Raw genomic sequence first — 19,942 nt, 5'->3', positions numbered from 1 at the left:
CCGTCCCACCAGTTACTTCTCCAGGGAAGCTAAGAGCACCTGACAACAGTCTGCCCCGATCCTTGAAGGGTGCTGTAAGCATTGCCTGTGCAAGTGTGGAGTAAGCTCTGCAGGCTTCAGAATCACGAACTCCTACAGGGATCAGGGCAGGATGGACCCTGAACCTAACTTGAGTGTGCATAACTATGCAAGATAAACACTCCTCTCCAACACCCCAAACACCACCTAAGCCAAGACCAGCATAGCACGGGCAGGCCTCGTTCTGCCAAGAACACGTGCGCACTCGCTCGCGCACACGCGCGTGCACACACACACACACACACACACACGCACACGGGCACGCACACACACTCCTGTAATGAAAGTAATTGAGAGATGAAGCAGAAGGATCACCAGTTTCAGGGAAATCTTGGCTAGCAGAGGGTTCAAGACCAGCCTGTACTACATACATGAGAGGCTACTTGAAAAGAAAAACAAGCTATACAATCATTCCTATTTCAAAGAACTAATGTGTTCCCTTCAAAATTGATAAATAATAATTTTAGGGAAAAAAGATTATCTTTCAAATTCAACAGATTTAGTCTTACAAAAAGCAGGCTACAGTCTCACTTCACACAATAACAACGGTGTCCTAGGATGACACTGCTCCTTCCACACTTGACCATTTGAGAACCACCCATCTCATCGGCAAGGCCCCCCCCCCCCCAGAGGAAAGAGTTGTAGAACATGCTGAAAAAAACTGTTAGCTCTCCAGTAACAAGTGGAAGCTTGGAGGAAGTTGGGGACTCTCCCAGAGTTACAGGTCAGGAATTTGAACTCAGATTTGTACATCCCAGAGTCAATTCCCAACCATCAAGCTAAGCTTTCCCAGGAGTAGAAAGCCCACTTTCATCCAGCCACTGTTGTGACCAATGACAACCAAAGCATTTCCCAGACAGCTGACGAGAGTGAGAGGTGTACCCTTGACCATTACTCAGACTAAAGCTAAATGGAACTCCTGACCTTTGCCCCATTAATACCAAGCTCACTGCAACTAAACCAAGCAGCCTGGACAATGCACACACACTCTGCCTCCAACCACACTGCTGCAGGACCCTTGGACATCCCCTAGAGCCTGGGATGCAGCAAAAACATACTCTTAGAAAACAAAGGGAAGATACTAATTCTTAAGAAAACAATAGTTTCAGAGCAACTTCCCTTTAAAAAGTTACAACCTGAGCCTCATTCTGCAAATTATTACAATGTTTTACAGGTTAAAATACAATTTCTTCCTATTTAGCTATTTAAAAAGCAATGGACATGAAATCCCAAAAATTTATAGCTCTTAAAAGTTTTCAAAGTAAAACAGTGTTCACATATATCCTATGATAGATATGAGTATCTTATTCTTCCATCCCTCTATGGTAATTAGAAAATTTGAATGAAATTATTCGTACTAATAAAAAGTTCTTCTATTGGGCTGGGAATGGCGGTTGGTGGTACAACTATCTGAGATACATGCCTGAGGTCACAGGCTTGATCAGATACCACAAAAATAAAAATCGTATTATAAAAGTGCCAGAGGGAAAATATATACATAAACACCACTTTTTAAAAAGTACAATGTTAGCCGGGCGTTGGTGGCGCACGCCTTTAATCCCAGCACTCGGGAGGCAGAGGCAGGCGGATCTCTGTGAGTTCGAGGCCAGCCTGGTCTACAGAGTGAGTTCAGGGACAGCCTCCAAAGCCACAGAGAAACCCTGTCTCGAAAAACAAAACAAAACAAAACAAAACAAAAAGTACAATGTTAATCACTGTAATGAGAAGCACAAGTAATGCCTTTGAATATCAGAGGTTCTTAACATCGAAATAAAAAGAAAATTCCTACACATAAAAAAGAAACTACTATATCAATTACCTCCAAATCCTTACTATCACTCACTGGACAAGCCCAAAGAAAGCAACCAAATCAGGCTCTAAGGCAATCAGCCTGACACTCCAATAAGCCTTGACCACAGAACAATCATAACAAAGCTAAGACATTTTATTTCGTGATTTTGTTGTTGTTTGTTTGTTTGTTTGGAGGGTGGGGACTAGATCTCAGGTAATGTGGGCTGACTTCAACTCCAGTGTATCTGAGGATGACCTTGAACTTCTGACCCTCCTGGCAGGACTTCTTGAGTGCTAGAGTTAAAGATAGATATAGACCTGGTCTAACCCACAGTCCAGAGCCTCAGGCATGCTAAGTAAAAATTACCAACTAAACTATATCTCCAGCCTGCCTCAAGAGGATTTTTTTCCTTTGTTCTTGGGTTTCTGTTACTGTTGTTGAGACAGGAATTCACTATGTAGCCCTGGCTGGTCTGGAATTCACAAAGATCTGCCTGTCTCTGCCTCCTGAATGCTGACATTAAAGGTGTGCAACATCACAGCCCCCTGGAATTTTGGATTTTTTTAAAATTAGATTGTGTGTGTGTGTGTGTGTGTGTGTATGTGTGTGTGTGTGTCTGCAATGAGGGGAGGAGGGCACCATGGCCGGCACAAGGAGATCAAAGAACTTGCAAGGCTGGTTCTTTTTCTTTTACCATGCAGGTGCCAGGAATAGAACTCGTGTCATCAGATTTGCAGGCAAGCCCCTTTACCTGCTGAGTCATGTCAACACTCAACTGGAATTTTAATGGACAGATTTTTTTCTACTCCATCTGAATTTATAGTTCAAGGAAACTACAGATTATCAAACTCCTTGCCATTACATAAAGTAGTCTACTTAGTGTTTTTTCTTTGTTTTAAACAGATGCCATTTAAACATGGGGTTGGGATGGCCGCTGCGGCTTTGGTTTATTTCCCCTCTACACACTCCCTTGGCACTTTCATCTCCTTACAGAGATTCAACTAATAAATCTGAACTATTTGTGTTTTCCCTCTATTCATATTTAGTATATGTCTAGCTCTGACCTCTCTCTTGAACTGCAGACCTCCATTTCCAAAGACCTCTAAGCAGTCCCTACAGGTAAGTGTGTTCAAACCCAGCATGCTGGGCCTACAGCTTCTCTGGAGACTGAGGCAGGACTATGACAGTTCCAGCAGATATGTTCAAATCCCGGCATGCCAGGCCTGGGATCACACAAGTAATCTTCTCTGGAGATTAAGGGCTTTGAATGTGAGACTTTACTCCATCTTAAAACAACAGAACCTAATTATACAACTCTTTGCTCACACCCATAGTAACAGTACCATCAGCAATATCATCCAGCTAGAAAGTGTAACTTCAGTTTCTGTCTCCTCTAAATCTCTCCTATCAGGCCCCCAATTGCCTACTGATCAGTGCAGACCCTGTAGAGCCTTCGTTCTCATCCCACTGCCGTCTCTCTCAGTATGCACAGCAATGCATTAATAGTTTGCCATAATGGTCATTCTGCACACAAACTATCACAAGGTACACACTTCTTGTTTTTTCCAAATGCTGAACTTCTAAATACAGCATGTAAACATGCTCCACAATCCACCCTCAACTTATATTCAAACTTCATCTCTCATTACAAAATAAACCACCCAGGTCGTCTGGTACACTAACTTTTCTCTACATCAAGAGCCTTCTCATCTCCAAAATTGTTCTCTTAATTTGGAAGGCCTTCTTTATCCACCAAATCCTAACTCCTGAATCTCTGTTTTAGAAGAGTTTAACTATCAGTCACCAGCTAATTTAAGATTGCTAGTTTAAGAGCAGGGTACAATGGAAAATGCCTGCAATCCCAGACACAGAGGAGGTGGAGACTTCAGATCAGAAGTTCGAAGTCATAACTGGCTGCAAAGTGAGCCTCAGGCCTAAGTAAGACACAGGAGACCCTGTCTCAAAAATTAAACCAAATAAATAAAAAGAGCACAAGTTTATTGGGATCTGCCTTCAAATGGAGACTTACACTAGTCACATAACTCCAGGGGAAGTTACTGAACATATCGGAGATTCAGTATAAGGACTCTTCCGAGATGAGAAACCCTGAGGGTCTCAACAGAAAGAAGCTTCTACGTTGTTGAGATAACATAACAATAGAACTAAGTGCCCAATGAATAACAGCATTGATCCACCCTTGAATGTTGCCATATCTCTACAGTTTTCCATGACGACTAAGCTAAACATTTTCCTTCTGTACAACCCCAAACTTTAGATAAGCACACCCATGTGGTTAAATGCTTACATACATCTCTTTTTTGTTTTCAGAGGATCTTCCTTTGTTGTGAACAGGGGTCACTCTGGCTAGCAGCTTATTGTCATCTGGCATCCTTTGCCTCAGAATGCATGGCCACCACATCCAGCCAGATATTTACTTATACTATAAACTTTAGTACAAACATCATACATCCCATACTAGATTCAAATTTCTAAAGACCAGCCTTAATCTTTGCAACTTCAAATGTCTGGCACAATATTTTTCAAGAAGCACTCAACACCTCCCTCCTATTTAAGTCCCAATTCAAAGGAGGTTTGGTATTCCTAGACAGTACAATTCAATTCTTCATGATTTCAACACACCTTGGAAAACTGTCAAAACATGATAAGTTAGAATGGCTTTGCCTTTATTTGCTTCTACACGGTTCCCTAAAAGAGCCTGACACACAGAAAATGCTTAATATCATTTGAATTGACTTGAGCAATAGTTAACATTTACAATGCCTGAAAGTATCTGATTTTTACCAACTTCCTTTCTTGCTTTTTATAACTCCCATAATTTTCCCTTCAAAATGCATTATATCCAGAGTACAAATCCGTAACCAAATCTAACTTAACTAATTTTGCACACTCCCAATCTTAGGCTCTGAACATCTGAGTATTTCAACAAAGGTATACAAGAGGCCACAGCTTCTATTCAAATCTAAAAACTGTACAACTTAGCTTTACTCATATTTTTCCCACAAATTTAAAAAATATCCCTCTTTACCTGTTCAGTATCAATAACCTGGGGGGCTGAGGAGATGACTCACAAGTGCTTGCTGAGCAAGCATGAGGACCTGAATTGGAATCCACAGCACCCACATTAAAAACCAGGTCTGCAGCATGTGTCTGTAACACTTGGACCAAAATTGGGGGGCACGGAGCAAACACAGGAGAATCCCTGGGACATGCTGGCCAGACAGCCCAGCCAAAACTCCAAGGTCCAGGCTCAAAGACACCCTGTCTCAAAAAAAATAAATTAATAATAATACAGTGAAGAGAAACCTAAGACACCCAACGTGAACCTCTAGCATACAGAGAAATCTTTCTAATAAAATATTTTCTCCTTCGCATAAAACAGTTCATGGAACTTGTCACTTCAAACTTATTCATGAGATTACCTTCCCTTCTGGTGGTAGAAAATGACATAAATACAAAAAAGGAGACAGACACAAACAAGCTGCGCGTGCACGCGCGTGTACACGTACACACACACACACACACACAAACCAGTATAGATCCTAATATAAGCATAATATGAGAAGAGCAGATAACGTCACTGGTTTGATGAAAATGACTTACTTATACTTGACACTGCGGTAGCACATGTCATTTGCAACAAATGAACTTTCTGATAATTTAAAACTCAATGGAAGTGGAAAATATCTCCGTAATTCCCTGCAAACCTTTCACCAGTAGTTTATCATCTAGACTCCGTTTACTAATAGTACCTACAAGATTTTCTTGTCTAGGAAATTCTCAGTTTATTCGAGCTAAACACTTCAAACGTTTAAATCAACAAACACACCTCTGCCCAGCTGTGGGAACCTCCCGGGCATTGCAACAGCCGCTGGACTGTACAAAGAACCTCTGAGGAGAAACTGAGGACATATTTTTAAGCTCCAGAAATGACAGTTCCAGGTATGAAAGTAAACAAATCTGGAGTAGAAAAGTGTACCACTCTCCAGCCCTTTGCAGTCAACTTGTGCAATGTCCCGACTGAACTCTTACAACTGTGACTTCGGTTGAGCACAGGAATTCGGGATGGCTGATTAGAGAATAGCATCATTTTGTTTTTTAACGTCAGCAAGAACACGGGAAAACTCATCTGAATCAACGATTCTCCTCCAATCTTTTTTCCTTTAAGAAGCGACTCCAACAGCTTCGGCTTTCAAGTGAGTCAAGACCCTTCAAGGAACGCTACTGCCTCAGTGACCCTACGCAGAGACCCAGACCCAGTCAATTTCAAGCCGAGTCCAAATGGAACCCAGGCGACCCCTGACGCAAGTCTGGCTGGATGAGAAGTCCCCGCACGAAATCGCCAGCATCCACACAGGGAGCGCCCCACCCTGGGACTGAGACTACACCCCTGGGACACAGGATAACAGCCGAGCTGGGAAGAGGGGACAGACCCAAGGGGCGACCAAAGTCGGGTAGGGCAACGATGTCCAGCGTGGTCCGGCTGTGCAGGTTCCCGACGCCCGGGTGCACGGACCCCCACGGCGGAGGCGCCGAGCCCACTTGTCCGAGCCCGGAGAGACAGAGATGGGGGGTCGCGGCGCGGGCGGCCCGGCCCCGCTCGCCAGTCCCCTCGGCGGCCGCAGCTCCGGGAACCCGCTCTGGCGCGCCCCGCCCACTCCGCGGCCCCGCAGCGCGCGTCTTCCCGGCCCCGCGGGCCGCGCGCGCTCCCCGGCGGCCGACGACCCCCTTCCCGGACCCCGACAGCTGAACCTGCAGCGGACAGCCGGGTCCGAGGGCGCCCGCCCGCCCGGCGCGGGCCCGCTCAGCCGCCCCGGCTACTCACCGTCGGCGCGAGGGCGCTGCGAGGGAGCGGGGCGGCGGCGGACGCGGAGCTCCGCACTCTCTCAGCGACCCGACCCCCTTCCTCGGAGCCGACGGAGCCCCGGCGGCTGTGGCTACAAGGCCTCTCTCCTGCCCGAACCCGAGACAAGCACTTCCGGGGGAGCGGGGGAGGGCAGGGTTTTGGCACCGGAACTGCTCCCGGCCAGGAGCTGCCAGGCCTCCCGGGAGGGGCGGGGCCTCTGAGCCTGCTGCCCGCGAACCCATCCCCGGGCTGGCTCGTCGCTAATCCTTGGGGCCCCGCGGCCCCCAGGTGACGGCTGGCACCCCTTATTTTAGCTGTGGTTAGGATTGGTCCCCTCCAGCCACCTAATTCTATGGCGGCTCGGAGAATCCAGTGTAGCCGAGCCCAGTACGTTCACCCGGCTATCCCGCCGAGTTATCCCCACTCGCGTAGAAATGCAGTTGACGAAGGCTTACTGCGCGGTGGATAGTGTGATACCCGCTTCGGCTACGTTAACTATTTTAATAACCTTCAAACTCCTGGAAATCGGTGCTATTCTCTACATCTTACAGAGAAGGAAACCGGCCAGGTACCAAACCTTACCACACATGCTGGCTCTTGGTTTTGCTTTAATTTGTGGTGTGTGTAGAACTCTCATCTGCCCCAAACAAGACTTTTCAAATTATTCAAAGACAGGAACCAAAGTCTATTCCCCTATATCGTCATCCTTTGCACCTTAAATGAAGGCCGAGATGAAGGGCTCTGGGATTTCAGCGCCCGGATCCCTGTTATTTTACTTTTCACCTTGACAAGTTAGATAACCTTTTAAAACTTTGTGTGTGTGTGTGTGTGTGTGTGTGTGTGTGTGTGTGTGTGTGTGTTGTTCATCTGTGGATTGTAGCAGTTAAAAATAATATAATACATGGTAAACATTTCCGAGTACCTAGGACTAAGTCCACAATTCTTATACCTAACCAGTAGCAGGCACTAGAGAACACCTGGGATTTTGAAGCTCTGACCAAACACGGTATGAGAACTTAAGAGTCAGATGTCAGACAAAAAAAGGAGAGACGATCTTAAAAGGCTTCCTCTGCCACAAAAATCAGAAACGCATCAAAAAGTGGAGGCAGGTTTTCTGTCTGACGCTAGATCCCACAGAGAGGAAAAAAAGGGCTCTCGCCTGGTGAGGTACCTTGTGTCTGTATTTCCAGCAGTCTAAAGACTGAAGCAGGAAGAGACCAGAGAGTTTCTGGACAGCCTAGACTTTATAGTGAGTTCCAGACAAAGCCAGTCAGGACTAACTATATAGTAAGACTCTTGGAGAGAGGAGAGAGACAGAGAGACAGAGAGAAGAAAAACCCTCAGAATTCATAGTGTCTGTTAAACAAATACTTCAGGGAAGAGTCTTAAAACAGAAAGACACAGTAAAAGAAAACCCCTTATTACAAATTTAAGATACAAACAATCCCATCACTCAGGCTGTATTTAAAAGAACTGCCTTGTGTTTTATGTAATTGCAGCAATGTTTGTAAATAATTCAATAATTCCCAAGTTCAAGCAAGCAGCCTTCCATGTCTCCTAGTAGAGTGAAGCAAAAACTAAGAGCCCACACGGACAAAACTGAGGTTGTCTCCAGCCATTACCATCCCCACCCCCCAATCAGGGAAACACACACAGAGCCTAGGACCTAGAGAGAGGACTCCTCACAGACACTCATCTAACTGGCAAGTGGTGTAACCTGGATTCAAAAGTGGGTCTGTGTTCTCATGAGCTTTTCACCGCCTTGCCAGCAGGTCTTAAACTTGATAGCTCCCGGAGTGCTTGTTGAGCGGATTGCTGGTCCTATCCCCAACCTCTCACTCACCTAGGACAGTGCTTCTCAAGGTGTGGCCCCGGTCTAGCAGCTCCTCATCACCTGGGAACTTGTTAAAGATGTAAATGGCCAAGCCCCGCCCCAGACCTTGTAAGGCTGTAACTCTAGGATAAGACCTTGTTTTGAGTTCCCCCTCCCTAACCAGGGCATTCCGGGAAACTCTCTAGTTAAAGACTTGCAGCATTCTAGAAGCCTATCTTTCACATATTCTTTTTTTAATTGCGGTAAATCTAATGCATGGGATTGTTGTTATCGTTGTTTTGTTGGGAGGGGAGAAGTGTTAGTTTTTGTTTTGTAGTGTTGAGGATTGAAGTCTGTCTCAGCCCATTGGAAGCAAATGCCACTGAGCTACATTCCTAGTCAGCAAAAGAAAAAAGAAAAAAAGAAAAAAGTCTTCAAGTTAATTAAATGACATTTTGGAACATTTGTATTCATCATTTTTCTCTCCACAGGAGATGGGGATGGGGAAAATGAGTTTTACTGGGGGGTTCCTTTTGATTTGTACTGAAATTGAACCAGATAATTCTGGGTTGGGCTGGGTGGGAGGGTGGAATTTACTTGAGGAGGGCTTGGTGTTGAGGCTTTTCCTGCATTTTCTAAATTAATCATCGCCATGCGGTGAGGTTTTATGGTCTTACTTTTACAAATGAGAGTAGCTGAGACCGAGGTGAAGTAATTGACTTAAGGCCACATTCTTGTTCCGGGCTCGAAACCGGACTTCTCAAAGATCCTTCTAATTCCAAATCTCATGCTCTTTCCAGTTTGTGGCTGGGGCCTGGAGAACCAAATTCCAGTGGCTCTGCCACCCCAGCTATGCAGCATTGAGTAAGCAATTTCGTCTCTATTTTCAATTTCTCCGTCTATAAATAATGTTATCGTAAATCTGCCCTTCCCATACTAGAATGTCAAAATAAATGAGGAAATAAAAGTGCCTTCAGCTTTTTGAAAAAAAAAAAAAACAGCAAAAAAAAAACTGTAACAAGTTATGGTCTTGTGCATTTAGACACACATCATGTTTGTGAGCCTGGGCATTGAGCTTTTTTGCTGGTTCTTCCCAGATTCATATAGAAGAGTGCCCCACCCTCCAAAAAAAGTTGTTTAAATTCATTTGCCAGTGTCTCCTCTTCTAAAGGATAAAGAAGGTAACAGAGGATCTTTTTTGTTGTTTTGTATTTGGGGGGATTGTATGATTTTTGTTTGGTTTTTTTCGAGACAGGTTTTCTATGTGTAGACCTGGCTGTCCTGGAACGTGATCTGTATAGTCCAGGCTGGCCTCGAACACACAGAAATCCACCTGCCTCTGCCTCCAAAATGCTAGGATTAAAGGGGTGCGCCGCCACCACCACCCAGGGGATCTTCTGTGTGTTTTTTAAACTGCACAGAAAGCAGGGCACAGAGATTCACCCATGTGCTTGTAATCCCAGTGTGTAGCAAGTGGAGGCAGCTACAAGTCTGAAGCCAGTCGAACTATACAGTGAGCCCCTGACTAAAAATCAAGGAGTTGGGGTATAGCTCAGTGACACTATACTTACCCCCTGCCTGGGTTTTACCCCCTGCCACCCTGCCAAATGTGCAATTTAAATGACAGGACTTTCTTACAGAGGTCACAAATTCCACTTTGGTACCAATGCTGGCCCACCCTCATCCTAAAAGCACTTTCAATCCAAGCAATTTTTTTCCTTTCCATTCCAAACACCCCTCCACCCTCCTGCCTCACCCCCCCCCCAGGAAGACTTAAAATTCCTGTTATTTTATTATGTAGAAGGATTTAGTTCTTAATCTTTATCTCAGGCCAGACTCCAGGCCATCTTTGCTGACTTAATAGCCAGGTTGCACAATCCCAGGGGCGCTGCTCACAAAGAATACAGCATGAATGCTGCTCACGGGGGTGCCAGGCACAGGGACCCCATACCTCGTGGAACTATGCAAGGCGACGACCCTGCCCCTGCAAAGCCACTATCCCAAGATCCATTAAGGCAGTTTGTTAAACAAAAGAGCTGTGCACTTCAGCGTTCAGCCTTTGCCAGGCCTTGAGATAATGGGACTCTTTGTTTATGCTTTGTTTGTTTTAACATAGGCCTGATCCTTTACCACCCAGCTTAAGTCTGAGGCTCCACACTTCACTGGGGCATTTTTTTTCACTGCCTTCCCTGATACTGTCAAATCTTCCCAAACTTAAGAGCTTTTTAAATGTTTTAGTTTTATTTTTAGACAGGAGCTTACTAAGAAGTCAGTCCTGCTAACTTCTAGCTGTTGATCCTCCTGCCTCCACCCCCAAGTGTTGGGAATACAGGCCAGTGTCACTCTGCACGACTGTAGTCTTTTCAATGTGAAGATGATCACACTTGGTTTACCTCAACGTTCTCCCTTCTTTGGCACAGTGTTTGAAAAGGCACTTCTCTAGGTAGGAGATTTAAGTGTATGTAGAAAGATTTGAAAATCAGCTCTAGAATGTGTTTTGTCCCAAAGTTTTGTGCAATAATAACAATAATAATAATCATAACAAACTCAAAGTTTTTTCTTCTCTTTTTAATTTGTTTTTTAGGTTTATTTTATGTGTGTGTGAATGATTTGCCTGTGCCCACAGAAGTCAGAAGAGGGGAACTGAACTTATAGATGAACTTATAGATGGTTGTGAACCACCATGTATTTAAAGGGAATTGAACCCAAATCCACTCTAAAAGCATCCTTTGCTCCTAACCATTGAGCCACTTCTCCAGCCCCAAGATTTATTTTAGTTTTAATTATGTGTGCAGGTGTGTGTCTGCGTGTGAGTATATATACTTGTGAGTGGCTTCCTGTGGAGGTCAGAGGTTTTTGATGCCCTGGGACTTAAGTTTGATTGTGAGCCACCCACCATTGGTACCAGGAACACTTGGGGGCCCTGGCAAAGTGATATGTGTTATGTTTGTTGTTACTGGCTGGAGTAGTAGTAGTTTTTATTATTTGTGAATTGTGTTTTGTTTGTTTTTCTTGTGTTTTGCCTCCATGTATGTCTGTGCATCATGTGCATGCAAAACAAAGACCAGAAGAAGGCATCAGGTCCCCTGGAACTGGAGTTATAGCCGATTGTGAGCTGCCCTGTGGGTACTGGGAATCAAATCAGTCCTCTGGCAGAGCGACCAGCGCTTTTAGCCACGGAGCTCTTTCCTCTTGTTTTTGAGATAGTGTCCCACCATGTCTTCCTAGTTGGCCTGTCTGGACTGTAACTGACTGTGTAGATCATGAGGTCCCCAAAAGGCAAGTAAGGACAACAGATTATATAGTCAACACCAGTGGGTTTTGTTTTGTTGCGGTGGTTAACAAAATGAGTAGCCCAGGCTGACCTTGAATTCACTAAGTAGCCGAGGATGACCTATACCACCACACTCAGCTTATGAGGTGACGGAGATGGAAGGATGGAAACCAAGGGCTTTTTACAACTATTAGGTGAATACATGCACAGATCACCTACCACCACCAACTTAAAGGAGAAAAGACAGTATCAGATACTTAGAAGCAACTCTATGAGATTGAGATCTGATCTTTCTGTCCTCTTTGTTCAGAACAGAGAAACAGCCGCACAGCCGGTTAAGGTAGATAGCAAGGGACAGAGCCAGGATTAGAGCACAGACAATCTGTCTCCAGAGACACGGGTCCTAACCGCTAAACTAACATTTATTAAGCCTTTCCCATGTGACATAGTCATGACTGCCTGAAAGACCCTTGATTTATTGGAAGAATGTGCCTGTCACCTCCAGGCCTTTTAGAGGAATCTGTAATAAACTCACAAGCCCCTTCTTATCTCCTTTCCTCTGGTACCCACGACGTGCTGACATATTCATCATTTTCGTTCTGCCAGACATCTGAAGTTTTCTGAAATTCTCATATGTTTGTGTGAAGTTTGTTTTTATCAGAAGTTATCACTGTGTCCTCTGCCTATAGTGAACAAAGTTGTTTTGCTTTGTTTTTTTCTCACAGACAATGGTTGCAAACTAACATGATATAAGATTGACACTGGAAACCAGTATCTGTAGTCAAATTGTGCTGCCATAGAAAAATGGGAGACAGGGAGACAGTAAGAGTCAATGTGAGCAAAAATGTCACCTTGACACAAACATAGCAAAACCTCAAAAATAACCTCAAAGAGAATGGGAACCAATTTTTTATCAATGTTTTGCCCTTTACTTTTAGATACTAAGAAAAAGTATCAGAACCTACACTGTCCTTTAAAGGGTTAAGTTCATTGCTATCTTGTTACGGGGACTGAGTTATTTAAATAAGCATGAAGAATGAAGTGGTTACATTCCACCTCCACTCTTTTTATTTTATTGTTTTAAATAAAAGTGGTGGCCCAGGGGCCAGCAAGATGGCTGAGTGGGAAAAGGTGCTGGCCCCACGGCCTCTGAGAGATAACCGAAACCCACATGGTGTGCGGGTTGTCCTCTCTCACACCCCCATCCTGCCACACACACACATAAACACACACACAGTAAATAGATACATACTTTCCACTTTAGTTTAGACATGGTTGCCCATCTTCCTCGGCCTCAGCTTTTCCTCTAAATGCATCTTTATATCACAGAGATGTTTGGAGACATAGCTAATAAAGAATTATAAAGCACAGGTCTTTGAAGTATAAAGCATTGCATAATTACTAAATACTATAATAATCACCCTTATAATAATAGTAATTTTCTACCAACACATCAGCCAGCCCCAGATGCCTTTAGTCACCTCCCAATTAGACAAAAGTGTATATGCCAACTACGAAATCAAGTCAAAATCTTAAACCACACACCAGTTCCATTCCCTCCCTCTCCCTAGGCAGAATGTGAAGGTGGGCTGCTAGAGAGAAGGAGCTTAGCCCCAATACTTCCTAGTCGTGAGACCAGCTTTGCAAGACAAACTTCTCTGGCCTGACCCTTTTCTTTTTACATCACATTTCTTTATTTATGACTTTGTTGAAGGTGTGCATTAGTGCCACAGTGCACACGAGGAGGTTGAAGGACAACTTGAGAGAGTTAGTGTTCTTCCACTCACCTCAGGGATCTCAGGGATTGAACTCAGATTCCCCAGACTTGACAGCAAGCACTCTTACCACTGAGCCAACTCACTAGCCCATGGCCTGTTTCTTTACCTATGAAATGATAATCGATGATGCCCTCCTTGTGTTTCTGTGAGAGTTTAACAAATCAGCACTAACAGAATCCATCCAGAGATATACTAAAGGAGTTCAAAGACTGTCAGTGATGACGGTTACTAGGCCTGATGTATGAACAAGCTTAGGCAATCTAGCTCACGTTATTGAGTGGAAGAGAAATAAAGTCGATACACTCAACTTGAAGAATGATTTAAGCCATCCTCAAGGCTACCGTCTTAGCAATTACCAAACATAGTCTAAGCCCTTCCGTGTTTAGAGTTCCCAAGAAACAGTGAATTGTTGTATTTGCATTTCTTTTTTTTTTTTTTTTTTTTTTTGGTTTTTGGAGACAGGGTTTCTCTGTGGCTTTGGAGGCTGTCCTGGAACTCGCTCGGCCGACCAGGCTGGTCTCGAACTCACAGTGATCCGCCTGCCTCTGCCTCCCGAGTGCTGGGATTAAAGGCGTGCGCCACCAACGCCCGGCTGTTGTATTTGCATTTCTAATTGCTATTTTTGGACTAAATGGCTATGTTTGTGTTGTATATGATGGGGCTGGGGGTAAAACGTGACAGGACATTTTTACCACTTGTGACTCCGGTTGCCTAGCTCCTTCCTCTCCACAGATGTGACCATGGCATCTTGTTCCTTATTCTGTTTTCCGGGTCCTTATCTCATCTCCTACATTCCTATGAGCAAAACCCACTATTCAGGCAATGAGTGTGCTTACAACATGTGTGCTTAAAGCCCTAGAAGAACAGGCCCTCCCAAAAGCTGTCTTAAGAATTTAGCACTTTTATAGGCAAGATGGCTCAGTGGATAAAAGCACTTGCTATCAAGCCTGACAGCCTGAATTTGATCCCTAGGACCCATAGTGGTAGATGGTGAGAACCAACTCCCAAAAGCTGTCCTCTATTTGGACTTCCTTGTACATAATTTTAATGAACCTTTAGTAAACAGAAGGATAGTTTTTTGTTTGTTTCTCAACACAGGGTTTCTCTGTGAAACAGTCCTGGTTATCCTGGAACTCACTCTGTAGACCAGGCTGGCCTGGAACTCACAGAGATCCACCTGCCTCTGTCTCCTGAGTGCTGGAATTAAAGGTGTGCACCACCACAGCCAGGCCAAAAGGATACATTTTAAACTATTATTATTGGGGGAGGGTGTTCCCAGGCATGGTTTCTCTGTGGCTTTGGAGGCTGTCGTGGAACTAGCTCTTGTATACAAGGCTGGTCTTGAACTCGCAGAGATCCACCTGCCTCTGCCTCCTGAGTGCTGGGACTAAAGGCGTGTGCTACCACCGCCCAGCTATCATTATTATTATTATTATTATTATTATTATTATTATTATTATTATTATTATTTTGAGGCAGGGTCTCTTTCTGTAACTCTGGCTGTCCTGTGACTCACTCTGTAGACCAGGCTGGCTTCAAACTCACAGGCAGAGCCTGCCTCTGCCTCCTGAGGGCACACCTGGTGAAACAAAGTGAAATTATTTAATGGATGCCATGAGCACCATAGAGAGCAGGATCTTCAGATCTCGGTGCAAGCTTGCTCTGAGCGCTGGAGATGGAGCACTTGCCTAGCATGTGCAAGGCCCAAGTTCAGTCTACCGGACTGAAAAAAATCACGTAGCAAGTCACGAATACTCTGATGCTTGCTTTATGTGAATGGACCATGCACATCCATAGTTTTAACTATGAATGTAATTATTTGCAAATGCTTATCTTTTGGTGAAATGTTTTTGCTTCGTTTTAGGAATTGATGATTTGTTTTATAGGTCAGCCTGACCTCAAACTTGTGATCCTCCTGTCTCAACCTCCTGCATGCTGAGATTCAAGCACCAAACCTGTCATATAAGTAATATATATATATATGTACATATATATATTATACCCATATATCTGTAATGTAATATAGTATAAATAATACAATATCTATTTAGTATATTAAAGTTTTCATTGACTTATTTATACATTTATGGAATATAGAGTGATACTTCAATACATGTATGCTATCTCTAACGATAGGAATGAGGTCATTGGCATAGTCATTATTTCAAACATTTATCACTTCTTTGTATTTAGAACTTTCAAAATTCTCCCCTGCTATGAATCTTGAAATATTAAGTTGATTGTTACGCTAAGGGCGTGGCTCAGAGGGAGAATGCTTACCTACTGCATCCAGAGCCCTAGGTTTGTGCACACACACACAGAGTCAGCTATGGTTAGCCCACTGTACTATAGAACACTGCTCCTCCGCACCCTTTAATGCGTGAGTGATGTTATTTATTTATTTATTGGATTTTCGAGACAGGGTTTCTCTGTATTGTTTTGGAGGTTGTCCTGGAACTCGCTCTGTAGACCAGGCTGGCTTTGAACTCACAGAGATACCCCTGCCTCTGCCTCGTGAGTGCTGGGATTAAAGTCATGCACCACCAACGCCCGGCTTGCGTGAGTGATTTTAAACACCTTGCTACTTACCAAATGGTGATCCAAATCAGGAACTTGCCCATTTGCCATTTTACCTCACTAAAAGCTATGCCTTTTTAAGACTCCTGTTGGAATGACTTGCGTTTCAAATGCTTCCTTTCTTTGTAAAGCAAATTTCATTTTTCCATCACATTTTCAAGGCAGTGTAATAGAATCTTCTTCTAATCTCCACAGAGCTCTGAGGGTGAGGAACCCAGCAGAGCAGGAGCTTTCTAAATGGTGACTGTGGAGAGATGCCAAGGATGCAGAATGGTGCCAAGTGTAGAGTCCTCAAGGTGCTCCCTGAAACAGCAGAAACTCATGAGCAAACTGTATTTCAGGAGGCCGAGCAGCTCACCTACAAAGATAGAGCGCATGTGCAGATAATATTGGGGAGCAGGGAACAGAGTGTTTCTGGAGACAGCAAGAAAATGTTCTCTGAAGAAAAAGCCAACGACCTTTGGAGAAGGAAGAAAGGAGAATTAAGCAAGAAGTCCTAGCTACACATATTTAAAATGTTTCTCTTATAGTAAATTAATGGCCGACTTTTATTACTCCTACAGCAAGCTCGATGCACTTTAAAAGATACATACATATGTAGAAATCCAAAGTTATTCCTAATTTGAAAGATGTTTAATTTGAGATATCCCTGTATCTAAACCACTGCAAATGTTTATTACATGCTTATTGTGCACCAGGTACAGGACATTACAGAGAAGACCAAGAACTCTGAGTTCCTCAAGAGAATAAAAAGGCCAGTTGTGGAGATGAGTTGTAGGCTCTTAGGGAAGAGCCAGAAGGCTGCAACACGTCTGTGATAAATGCAGAATGAGTAACAGAGTCATTAATTTGGGGAGGCTGCCTCCATCGTTCACGATCTTAAGACCAACTCTCAGATGGAACTTAACATTTTTAAAACGTGTAGGAAACTCAGGGACATCAAAGGATCTCAGCATTTTTTTAAAAATATGGCCGAAGGAAACTTCAAAACACAACTAGGAAATCTCCCTGCCTCAGTCTCCCAAGACCTGGGATTACAGGCATGTTTCACCACACCTGGCCTTCCATGTGATTATTTCAGAGCGATGTGAGTCTTTATGGACTTCTGTGGCAAGATCTCCAAGACAGGCTGTTCTCATATTTCCCCTCAGTCTCTAAAATGAGAAATACCCAGAACTCCATCCTGTGTCTTCTTCATCTATATTCCCTCCCAAGGTGATCTCATCCAGTTTCAAAGATGTAAATATTGTCTATAATGTAACTGTGGGCACAGGTTTTCCTGGGGGGGGGGAGAATTCAAAATGTTAAGTCAAAAATGCCTCCTCTACTCCAGTGGTCTCCAAAAGGAGAAATTACCACACGCTGGTGTAGTGCTTGCAAGAGAAGGCTCTTAAAGTTGAGTATGTGCTACAACCTAAGTGAAAACCCTGAGATTGAGCAGAATGGTATGCTGGGACTCAGGACAGAGACACCATTATGAAGTGACAGGATGCAGATAGACGTGCAAGGATCCCTGATCAATCTCTTTTTGGCTTCTCTTCATCCCAATGTTCCTAGGACTAAGAATCCAACATCCCAGCACTTGGGAGGCAGAGGCAGGTGGATCTCTGTGAGTTCGAGACCAGCCTGGACTACCAAGCGAGTTCCAGGACAGCCTCCAAAGCCACAGAGAAACCCTGTCTCGAAAAACAAAAACAAACAAACAAACAAACAAACAAAAGAATCCAACATCATCATTTAATTTAGTTGTTGTTTTGTTTTATGTAACAGCCCTGGCTGTTCTGGAACTCACTCTGTAGAACAGGCTGGTCTTGAACTCACAGAGATCCACCTGCCTTTGCTTCCTGAGTGCTGCGATTAAAGGCATGCACCACTACTGCCTGACTGATTTAGGTTTCTTTTTTTTTTTTTTTTTTTGTTGTTGTTGTAGTTTTTCGAGACAGGGTTTCTCTGTGGCTTTGGATGCTGTCCTGGAACTCACTTTGTAGACCAGGCTGGCCTCGAACTCACAGAGATCCGCCTGCCTCTGCCTCCCGAGTGCTGGGATTAAAGGCGTGCGCCACCACCACCGGGCCTGATTTAGGTTTCTAACACACTGACATAGACATCAGGACAGAGGAGAAGTCTGTAAACTTGATGACAAACAGTGCCCCTGAGGTCCAGAATAACTGTATGTAACTCTGTGTTGCCACTACATTCTCCATATAAATGCTTCTCCCATTGTTTCTATGACACACTTGACTTTAAGCACCCTCTTCCCAAGTAAAACGCGTAAAGAATTTGCTTTCCTTATTGGAAAGTCCTGGCTACTTTTACACGATTGCAGCTTGCTCTCCATTCCGTGTGAGCATAAACACATAAAATATTTATACATCCCTCCGATCTATAGAAAAGTCACTTTGGGGACTTGAAAACAGACCCTTTACAGACGGAGAGGATGCGAGAGAAAAGCCCTCAGTGTACTGGCTCCAAACGGCAATGTCTGCCCAGCACTGTGCCTCCTCTCATAACAGGATGCGCTGTTGAAAGGGCCCTTGTGTGTCAAGATTCAGAACGTTCTTGTTTGCTCCAGCCGAACAAAGCTCGCACAGACAGAGGGATCTGCAGGGTAACCGCCAAGTGTATTAAACCGACGTTCCCTCCCGCCACGCTGTGAATGGTTTATCGTCATGGTAGTTCACACCTTGATGTATAGAGGCTGCTGTGCTGTTTGCGCAGCCGCCCTGCACAGAGCCCCCCTCCGACTTCAAAGAAAGTGATGTAGAACAGAACCCCAAGGTATAAGGAGAAGCAAGTAGTATCTCCTCAGAACCGGGCTAGTTTGGGGGTTTGTTCGTTTGTTTTGTTTTTCATTCTCTCAATAGAAATGACTAAATTTATATACCAAATATCTAAAGACAACCTTTCACTTCAACAGTTTATTAACTGTTTTTGTTTTGTTTTGTTTGTTGTTGTTGTTATGCAGGAGGGAAAGAGGGTGGTAGTATAAAAAAACACATCCCAAACGCAAGCCCATAGTTTTTTTTTTTTATCTATAAGCCCACAAGAGGCTACAGTAACTTTAGACAAGCTTAGTAATTCTGTATACTGAAGGCCACCTTGTGCAAACTCTAAGAGAAGGCAAGGAGGAGGGAGAGGAGAAAGAAGGAAAAAAATGAAAGCATAAATGTATATTAAATCTCTAGTTAGTGAGGCCTTTCTAAGCTGAAAAACAAGGAGAAATCACTAATGATTAGTAGATTGAACTACCAAAAATTTAATATTTCAACATAGCAAAATCAAAACTAATACAGATCTAAGGGAGAAAAAGTTGTGGCAATTTTGGAAGGCATGAAAATAATATTCCTAATGTATTAGAAATTTCTGCACATTAGCTAAAAGTAAAGCAAAATAAGTTTCAGATGAATTGAGTTAGAAGTAAAACTGCTTAACAAAAGTAAAGTAAAAGTGACTATCTAGCCTGTGAATGAGAAGTGGGAGCTACAGGGTAACCGCCTGCAGGAAGCCTAAAATTGTATAAACATTATAAAGAAACATATCAACATATTTAACCATATAAAATTTAATTTCAAAAATAAAAAAATACAGCCGGACAGTAGTAGCGCACGCCTTTAATCCCAGCACTCAGGAGACAGAGGCAGGCAGGTGGATCTCTGTGAGTTCGAGGCCAGCCTAGTCTACAAAGGTACACAGAGAAACCCTGTCTCAAAAACCAAAAGAAAAAAAAATACAATTAGAGTCTTAGGTACAGCCCAGTCATACAACA

At 43.7% G+C, this 19,942-nt stretch overlaps 1 protein-coding gene across 3 annotated transcripts in view; it reads right to left on the bottom strand.

The window, feature by feature from the left end:
• The window catches only part of Frs2 (fibroblast growth factor receptor substrate 2), a 69,466-nt gene extending 60,822 nt beyond the window's left edge, over positions 1–8,644 (bottom strand). Inside the window, exon 1 of one of the 3 annotated variants that reach the window (XM_021233742.2) lies at positions 8,578–8,644. The gene's annotated coding sequence lies outside the window, so the exon portion shown is untranslated. Of the gene's footprint in view, positions 1–6,713; positions 6,846–8,577 lie in introns of those variants that run through there. The other 2 variants (XM_005081490.4, XM_013121565.3) reach the window with 2 other exon arrangements.
• Positions 8,645–19,942: the final 11,298 nt, after the last annotated feature.

This window comes from Mesocricetus auratus, unplaced genomic scaffold (assembly GCF_017639785.1).
Source record: "Mesocricetus auratus isolate SY011 unplaced genomic scaffold, BCM_Maur_2.0 Super-Scaffold_100011, whole genome shotgun sequence".
In the NCBI taxonomy this organism is placed as follows: domain Eukaryota; kingdom Metazoa; phylum Chordata; class Mammalia; order Rodentia; family Cricetidae; genus Mesocricetus; species Mesocricetus auratus.
This window is presented reverse-complemented; position numbering and strand designations above follow the sequence as displayed.